Raw genomic sequence first — 10,489 nt, 5'->3', positions numbered from 1 at the left:
CACCCATGGGTTATATTGACGATGGAAGTTCCCTAGTGAGGTATGTGACATATCAAACATCGGGGAAATGTGACAATAATGATGGAAAAACAATGGGAAAACAATGAATGATGGTGAATAATATGTAGGGGTAAGAGTGGAAAATTGAGAAAATGAAGGAACCTGCATACACATTTATAATATTTCAATTAGTAAGAAGAATAAAAGGCTAGGAGAGATAAAATGTTTTGACGAGCAGAAACAAAAAAAAATCAACTAACACATACCCTCCATGCTAAGCCAAAAAATAGATGGATGAAAATAAACTTTGAAATGAGAATAAATAGACCATGGGAGAAAATAATTGCTAATACTTATTGTTATCAGACAACTCTTGCACCATAAAGAACAATAATGCGGTTGAGGAAGTAGTATTTATTGCTAGGAGACCATCTCTCTCATGTCATTTGAGACCATGAAACCAAATTTCTCCTATTCATTGTTTGAGGTCACATTTTGACATTCTTCATGTCATAAGAATAGGTCCATTCAACACCCATGGATACTCAATATTACAAACCATGGATGAGCATGACCTCCACCTAAGACCAACAATTAACCTAGTGCCTTGAAATGAAAGTGTTGCATGTGATCTCCAAAACCTTCTCATAGTAAGGGTGGCTAGTGATAAATAATACTGGAGATAAATAATAAAATAGTACTTTACCCAGTAATAACACAGTCTTTGCAGAAGTACGATCATAATGTATCGCTATGACATGAGATAACAGGAAGAGAGAAAAAATGCAAATGCCAAACAATAATACGAGCTTTGAAATAGACATTGATATCACCTGTGAAAAACCAAAATAAATTCATAAAAAAGAGACGAGATGAGATGGTGAAGAGGAAAGGGGGTGAAACTATAAATAAAGAGCAATAGGGGTAGGAATTAAATGTCATGGATGTACTAGTCCAAATCTATTGCCACTTAAGCCGAACACGACCAGAACACGTCCCATAAAGTAAAAGATGGCCGGCTAGATAAAATATTGGATATTGAATCTTGAATTCTTGATGTGAGAGGTGTTGTATGGCTGTTGAGAGAGATGTTTAATAAAATAATATTTAAAATAATAAATTGGTAATAATTATATATATATATATATATATAAATAGTTTAGTTTTTAATTTTATATTATATTTATTTTATATTTAATAGAAATAAGATTTATGTAGAAATAACATAATTTAAAATATTAAAAAATATTTTCTTTTTGTATGAAATAGATATGCAATTTTTTTATTAACCTATAGCATGTAAAAATAATATTTTTTTTATACAGATAATTCATTTTATGTCTTATTGGTATGTGATAATTCAAATAAAATATATTAATAACAAAAAAATATGTTATTGTTAACTATAAATTAATATTTCAATATTCCTATTAAATAAGATAGTTTTATATCAATAAAAATAAAAACATATATATATATATATATATATATATATATAATAATGGATATGTTTCATTTATTATATCTTTAATATAGAAAGTAGAATGGATAGATACAATTAAAGAGATATTAGTAAGGAAATAAAGTTTAGCATGAATTATATATATAAAGGGAGAGAGAGAATTCTTATTCCATTAATATTTTTTTTTACTAAAATTTATAAGTCATATATATATATATATATATATATCAACAGAAAATAGTTTTATATATAGAGAAAGTCTTATGTACATATGTTTTCTATTTCCCAATCTCATTGGGTCATGAGGTATTTATTAATATTTTAATGTGTAGAATATGAATCATAAATAAAATATTTTACCGTCCACCATGTAAATAGTATGTAAAACAAGATATATATATATATATATATATATATATATATATATATATATATATATATATATATATATATAACAAACAAACAATTTACTAGTGAAAACGTTTAATACAGATTTTATATATAAAGAGGGATAGAACCGTTATTGTATTAATAAGTTCTTGAGCCAAATTTGTAATTCATTTATCTTTTAATGTGAGGTTGACATGTAACATTTTAAATATTAATAATAAAAGTTATATGTGTGTGTGTGTATATATATATATATATATATATATATATATATATATATATATATATATATATATATATATATATATATATATATATATATATAGTTAAAAATGTTTAATATAGAATTTATAGATAAGATTTAATTAGTATTCTACTAATAGGTTCTTTAGGTAGATTTGTAATTCATTTATTTTTTAATATGGTATTGACATATAACATTTTAAATATTAATAAAAAAAAATTATACACACAAAGATAAATAAACATGTAATATTATCGTCATGTCCCAATAGTACAACTGGTTGAGGATGGGCCTAGTTAGTAAGATAACGTAGGATCAAACCTCATGGGGGGTGGTTGTGGCCTATCTAGGGGGATGAGAGCCGATAAAAGATCTATTCATCTTAGAGCTAGTGTGTTCGAGGCCTGGTGTGATCCCATTGCGACTTTTATGGATTAGATGGTCTTGGTTGTGGCTCCTCAAGCAAAAATTAAGGCCTAGAGGATCACACCAAACTTCACAAATAGAAAAAACATGTAAGATTACCTTACGGAGTGTCCCTCACGATAGTACTGCTGTGGAGTCACGGTTTCTAGGCATAATCCTTTCGGCCCACCTCTAGACTTGGTGCATGGTATATTGTATTTGTCGCCTCTGTTGCATTGGCATACTCAAAACTAGAGAGTCTCCATAATTTCCCCCCTTTGGCTCGATAATATTCATCCACCTAGGTTGACATGGTGGAGCTTCAGTTGGTCACCCAAACATACTATGAAAATTTGGCCCAGTTACTCTGTAACACCCCTCCCTTGTATGTAAAACTTTGCTAACCTAAGCTAAGAAAAGCTATGTATGATGTGTAACAAGAAAAGTAAATACGTTATGAAATAAATGAAATAATTAATCACTTGGAAAAGCGAGACACCAAGAGATGATATTCTTTCCAAATCCCATTAGTGAATGGGAAGGGATAATTCTTTCATAATAAAGCTTCTAGATTCCATTCTAGATAATTTGGATGGATTGGTGATAAATATCCATTGAGAAAAACATAAAACCTTTGCAGGAGAGAAAGGCAAGCTTTTGTGAGGAAAAGCCTCGGAGGAGAGAAAGGTGAGATTTTCTGAGAAAAGCGTATGCAAATGGATAAAAAGATCCATAAAAGTAGGGCATTGATAATGGAAACAATATCATGAAAGAGGGTATTAAATATGCATTGCAGAGATCAGCAAGGGGTAGTTGATCCATGGCAGGAACTCTCGACTTGGGGGTGAAGTGGAAGGGTCAGTTCTAGGTTGGGTGGTGGTGCTCTATTTTCCAAGTGGTGTTCTCTCTTCTAGTATAGTTGGATTCATTTGCATGGGAAATACTGTATGTTTACTCCTTACTTTTTATGTTGTGGAATCGTTCAGCTCAAATGTATAGACATTTGTGTTATCTGTGTTTATGAGAGTGATTGAATTCTTATGTATTTGACTCTTATTGCATCCAAGTGTAGATTTAGTGGTGGAAGCATCGTAGGCAGTTGCTAATACTTAGATCAAAGAGCTACCTGACACATGTTACGCATGGTAGAATCTGCATGTGACCACCGTATGTATGAGTAGAATTTCTTGTACTAACTTTTTTTATGATATGACCATATACGGATCAGTGGGATATCTATTGAGTCTATATTTGATCACCATTAAATTAAGTAAAGGAACATATCTAACCTTATGTGATATCTATGTTTTAAGTTGGCAAAATATTTATGCGTGGGACATTGGTGCATGTGAAATAGTTATGGTGTAATGCTTCAAATTTTATAGTCTATGGTACAGGTTAGCTATGCCATACATTATGCGTCATCATAATTGTATCCAATGATGCTAGTTTAGCTATTGCTGCATGTTTCATAAGAGTTATGTCAGAAACACTTTTGACTATGCTTGTAGGACTATCATTATGATTCATGGCAATTCTAGCTATTGTAAACACAAGATAATAATCCATTAATGCTTGTGTGGAGTCATCAAAGGAATTTATTGGTTGCATGCCATGATTAATTCTTTTTTCCAAATTGTAATTTATGCTTAAGGGTTGATCGGACATATAAGTCTTATAAATGAATCTAAAAGTCCACATCATGGATCCCGTAAAGTATAGAAGGAGTATGTAGTATTTTGCATGGGGAGTATGGTTCATTACTTTTGATGTTGTTCATCTGTTAAGAATATGAGTATAGTTGCATGAATAATAATTGTTTCTATAATTAAGGAATAATTATACTTGTGACGATGGTTGAATCTTAACTTTAACTGAAGAAAATTTAAGGAATGAGGGCCTAGTAGGTAATTCTCAAATTAGGCTCAAGGGGTATGTTAGAAATGGTGAGAGAGCATAAGTTCAAATACTGCATCCTATGGGCCAATCCACGTCTATAATATATAGATGAGTTGTTAGGCTTTCACTGCAATGAGTTCTAGAGTAGTATCTTGAGGCATTACAATTCATAAGGTTTGAAGCTAAATCTGAAAATGAACTATTGGAGGAGATTTTATGTGAAATTTAAGGTAACTTCAAACTGAGGTTGTAAAAGTTATGCATTTTCAAAAGTAGTTCGATACATCTATGAGGATTATATATCGTGACTAAAGTTTTAATCTTGCATGTTGTAAGCAATACTTTTACGGGGGAGGCGATGGTTTCCTAGACATTCGACCTAGCACTATTCTTTAATCAAGTGTTGAAATGGCCATTAGATTGGTCAATAATTTCCAATAGACAAATTCCATCCATGTCATGTACAATGATTATGGCTCTGAGATGTAAAATCCTATCCGCAGGTAGTTGAGCTTCAACTGATATAGAACCTTAGAGTGGAAGGCATGGGATTAGCCTCTTTAGGCAACTCCCTTGTCATTATGATTGGTAATTATTAAGTGGATTATGAATGTGTATATTTCAGTTTTACACATAATAATTAAAATAACCAAATCAATATTTAATAATTATTAGTTTCTGGTGTCGATTTGAACAATGAAAATTACGATGTCCATAAAGTCACAGAGAAACACACTGTCCTCTATTATCAATCACAAGTAAGGGTCTATCATAAATTAATAAGTCTGTCTTGTGGGAAACAAAGCTGTTACTGGTCCCTCCATGGATTTTGGATCTAGAAATCATGCATGAGGTGTATATATTGACAAATATATATATATATATAACTGATAATGAATAACTATATTTGTTCCCTATTATTCTCGATAAAATGATAATCCATTGTTATAGAGAGATAAAGGTTGTGTTCACTCTAATTCATAATAAGTAGTATATACGCCTACTTATTCCACTAAAAATAAAGGCATACTTGCTTGGAGATCAAGGGTCGGTCGCGTAATAAATATCACTATTGCAATCTTTCAATGACATCAAAGTAAGTTCTATCTTATTTCATGTAGATAAGGATAGTTATCTGAACAAACCAAACAAGAGATGAAGGATTCAGTAAAATTTTTATTTTAAGTGATCGAAAATATTCCCACTCGAATCTCATGTTACATGACCTCCTCCGAGGAAAATATAATGCAGTAAATGAATCACCAAAAAGATCAAGGTGCAGCGCGCCATGTCAGGAAGGGAGTTTTTCTTGAGCGTTGATGGCCGACAGAAGGCATCAACATAAATTCGCGTACGGACTAAGCCATGAGTTCTCGTTTCTCTGTGAGCTACCAAATGGAGCTTTCCACGCATTCATTTCAACATTCCATTGTGGATGTGGATGATGTAGTATTGGAGAAAGAGGACTCGATGGTAGTTTTTAAATTGCAAACGATAAAGACTGCCAGGAAATTTGGTTCGGAAATCTACAATGTTATGATATGGGTAGGTGAAGTGATTGTACCCGCATAGACTAATATTAAAAGAACCATTATTATTCACTTGACTTGTGACGCGGTAGGGCGGGGGTGAAGCAAACACACTTTTGAGCTCTTCCCTTGTGACTTAATGTTCAGATTGAGAATTGAGTACAAGCACGACTATCATGTTCGAAGTGTCATGTGCAGGTAAAGAAGTTTTAGAAAGGGTGTATGTGATTGGGAGTTTTAAAGCATAAAAACACCTTCCCAAATTAAATATTGTAGAAAATATCTATGTGGACAACTTTTTCCTCTTCAAGTTACACAGTCGTCCTTTATATTGGACTTATCCGTTGATCAGAAGGCGCTTGAAATCTAGGTGAATTGGACGCAAAAGCATTTGGCTAATAGTTACCCTCATGATCTCGTCCATAAAAGCATAAAATTGGATAGTGTTTATCCCTACATACACGTGTCTCTGTCACCATCCTAAACATCTCGTTAATCTCATCATCAACATGCAAGGATCATCTCGATCAAATTATAGTTCGTTGAGGTCTATGGGTGGCTCATATAATAAGATTTTTGGATTTGATACCCACTACTCCTCCTCGGTGTTATTAGCTCACTAAGAATGGTAGGGGCATGCCCGAAAATTTCACCTCATAGAGTAAAGCACAAACATTCATGACCATTAGAAAATTTCATGAAAACCAGCAAGGAAATCGTCAACAAATCAATAAAATTATTTATCAAGCTTGTGCTCATATTCATTGATTATCTTGAAGATGGAAGTGGATAATGTATCATGAATTAACCAACATTATTGCATGCTTTGGAGTCATTATATGGAATAAGTTGGTTCTCATACACAGAAGTGCGGACATAGGTGTGAGTGTAATCGGGATCAAACGCCACAGAGAGGGTGAGAAAGGTTGGGCCATTTCGATAGCCTGAGATTGTAAGAGGTTATCCTTTCAAGGAAACCCTCCTTTAAAAAGAAGTTGTTTTACTTATGTAGAGAGATTGGTGAAATTTGTGTTCTAAAGCGTAGTGCCAGCAAAGGGATTAGATTTTAATGAGAATTGCCCATTAAATCTGGTAAGACTCTTTAAGGGATTATCCATGACCAGTTTCATAGTTGCATGTTTTATTATGCGCACCATTCCAAACAATCATAGTTTGATGGATATATATATGCCACCATTAATGGAAAATATTTATTGATAGTTTTTTTTATGAGGATGGTGTTGCACATGTTTTATTTTATTAATGTGTAATCATGTCGACATATTTACCACAATTTGTGTAATTCCAATTTTCTTGATGATAAGGATATTATTTCGAATTATTGTTCATAATTATGTTTAAATAGGTAATAAAATATTAAATGACATGAGGAAACTTTGTGTGAAAACAATCTACATGTAAGAGTGTGTATTAGTTATATAAGTTATTTTGTTTCATGCATAAAACATAGGAACCTGAAGATTTATCTTCTGAAGGGAAAAATTTAACATATAATTGAAAGAAATACTCGTGATGTGATTACATGTATATGCTTACATATATGTATGGATTTCATGCAACGCTACAATGAGTTTCCCTGGTATTTTTACATGGATGGAACTGTGTTGGAGTGAAGAGTAATACAAAAATATAACTAAAAATTAACATTTTGATTAATGTTAATAAGTATAATGGTTGACTATTAATTAGTTATTTTTATTGTGTCCACTCATAGATGTGGAGATTAAAAATTATATTTATTATATATTCTAAAAGTTTTCAAAACTCAAGTTATTGTTGAATTCTCTTATGAGGACACACAAACTTTATATCATGATTCAAAACTTATACTTGCATATTTTTAAATATGCATAGTAGAGTGGGATAAATAAACAAATTGGTAATAATTGTAAAGTATGGTTATGGCCTTGAAAATGGGATGTTATACCTATCGTATTAATGGGATATTAAATTTTGATAATAGGTAGTGCATCTGTAAGAATGAATACATACATACATACATACATACATACATACATACATACATACATACATACATACATACATACATATATATATATATATATATATATATATATATATATATATATATATATATATATATATATATATATATATATATATATATCTCGTTGAGGAAGGAGAAGATGCAAGTAGTAAATGTATCCACATAAGAGGAGTAGAACATATAACGAGCTATAGGAGAAATCATGGTAATATCAAGTATTTCCTTTCCATAGATCATGGGCAGCATGATGTAAAATCAAAAGTAAAAGTATATAAAAGGAAATTATATACCTCATTAGGTAAGAGACCCAGGACATACTATCGACATTAACAAAAATTCATGGTTAATTAAGCAGGTTCCACCCACGAATATATTCTAAGGTGTTATGTAAGGATATCTATTTGTAAAAGTTCCCATGAAATATTGTTAAGCTCATGAAGGACATGTCATAGTATAAGACTATGTAATTGTACAAATTGTCTTTCAATTTAATTTTTTGATTTAGTGCATCCATATGTAATGATGCAATCCATTTTGCAATGTAATTTTCCCATTGGGGAAAGTACTATTAAAGGGAACTTAACCTTAACAGGTAACATATGTGTAGTTGAACCTATAGCTTCTTGAGTGAAACCATACCTAAACAATAGTAATTAATAAGAAGCACAAATTTTATGTTCATATCGTGACCGAACTAGGGTCTAATTGTGAAGAGGAGGCACACCTATACAACTTAATGTATGCAGGAAGACATCATACATTAATAATTGTATCACATTCATAAGAAATTCCATGGAACTAACACCAAAGGTACATCTAGTGTAAATACATAGTGGGAGTATAAAAGTGACTCCTCGTGTTTATTGATTGATAGTAGTAAGGAAATATTAAATAAAACTCAAAATTCCAAGGGTGTAAATATCTCACAAATAGCAAGAAAAAGATTATACCAGTAGAATTATTGTACAGGTTACAAATATACTTCTTGTGGGAAGGATAATATAACAAAATGGTATGTGTGTTTCTACTACCTATAAATAAAGCGTACATGCTTCATGAAGTGACAAACAAATGATATATGGTGGTCCCTGATGCATCTGAAATAAAATTAGAAAAATCCATAGCAGCTTGATTATACACTAGATTCAGAACATGATTCTGCATTAATAAACAGAGTTTGGTAAACCAAAAGGTTTCACATAATTATGACTTATGATGATCTAAGGATCTTATGTTATTAGTAAAATAACATAGGCATCAAGTAAGATAAGAGAAAGGATAACAAGCTATGCAACATATCGTTGTTAAATTAAAATGATGACTTCACTATATTGATGGTTAAGTGATACTAGTGATTGAGATTGTGTATACAATTGATTTGATAAAATACTATCCAACAATCTATTCAAATAGATTTGACAACCATACAAATTGAAATACATATTTTGTATCACCCATTCCTACCATGCAATATTGGGGAGTTTTCCTGACATATTGCATTGATAATGGTGTCTGGTTTGGATAGGACATCATAAGAACGGTTGCATAAACCACACGGGAATTCATGTTAATGAATTTGATAACTGAATTCTTTCTTTCTGGGGTGAATTAATGTTAAAAGAAGGTGTTAACATGTAAAAACCTTAGGATCACACCCTGATACATGTAGTGCCTAAAAACTTAAAGGGTGTGGAATCAAAAAAAATAAAATTTTAATTTATAACTCATGGAGGGGAAATGAGTTTTATTGATGGCCAACAAGATGTTGGAAGAGGGGTAAAAAGAGCATATGACATGATGAGTTAAGTATGGAGTACTTGTAACTACCAAATGATCATTTTCTCTATTAAATATAAAGTTAATCATCGTAGTCAATAGTCCACTTTATGATTAAGTGGAAGTCATATTCCGTTGTGGTTAAAACCTTGTTGAGGTGACAAATTTAATCCCAAAACTCAAAGTTATGGGTATGATAAAGTTGTACTATGCATGATTACTTTTATGAGACTATTTTTCTGACATTTTACTGCAACCACATGACACAAGAAAATGATTTGCTAGATAAAAGCACTAGAATACCTTGACATAAAAAATTTCATTGGTTGTAGAAGTTGAAGAGGTCCATGAAATTCCTTATTCTCCTGTCGATAAAGCAAGCACCATTTGTTAAACTTACCTAAAGGTAATATAAATAAATAAAATATTTTTTTTGGCATAATAATCACATGGTTAGAAACATGTGGATGAAATATATATCGTGCAAGTGATGCTATGGACATCGGTATGGTGTATAAGTTGTATAGATAGTATTGTGTACAAGTGCTACATATGGTACCGTTATGGATACATGTATTGCATGATAATATATGACATGTATAGTTGTTTGTGTGTAAAACACACTATGTAAAGGTACACATGATGGTGTTGGGTTATTTTCGAGTATGGCAGCTGATCTAGAGTGCGTACAGAAGAAGGAAGCTAAGAATTCATTCAAGGATAAGTATCAATGTTTTATTTCAGTTTTGTATGCA

Source organism: Pinus tabuliformis, chromosome J, assembly GCF_031772625.1.
Source record: "Pinus tabuliformis cultivar Carrire ecotype Pingquan chromosome J, CPIR1, whole genome shotgun sequence".
Lineage (NCBI taxonomy): Eukaryota > Viridiplantae > Streptophyta > Pinopsida > Pinales > Pinaceae > Pinus > Pinus tabuliformis.
The sequence above is the reverse complement of the archived record's forward strand: the minus strand, read 5'-3'. Positions refer to the sequence as shown.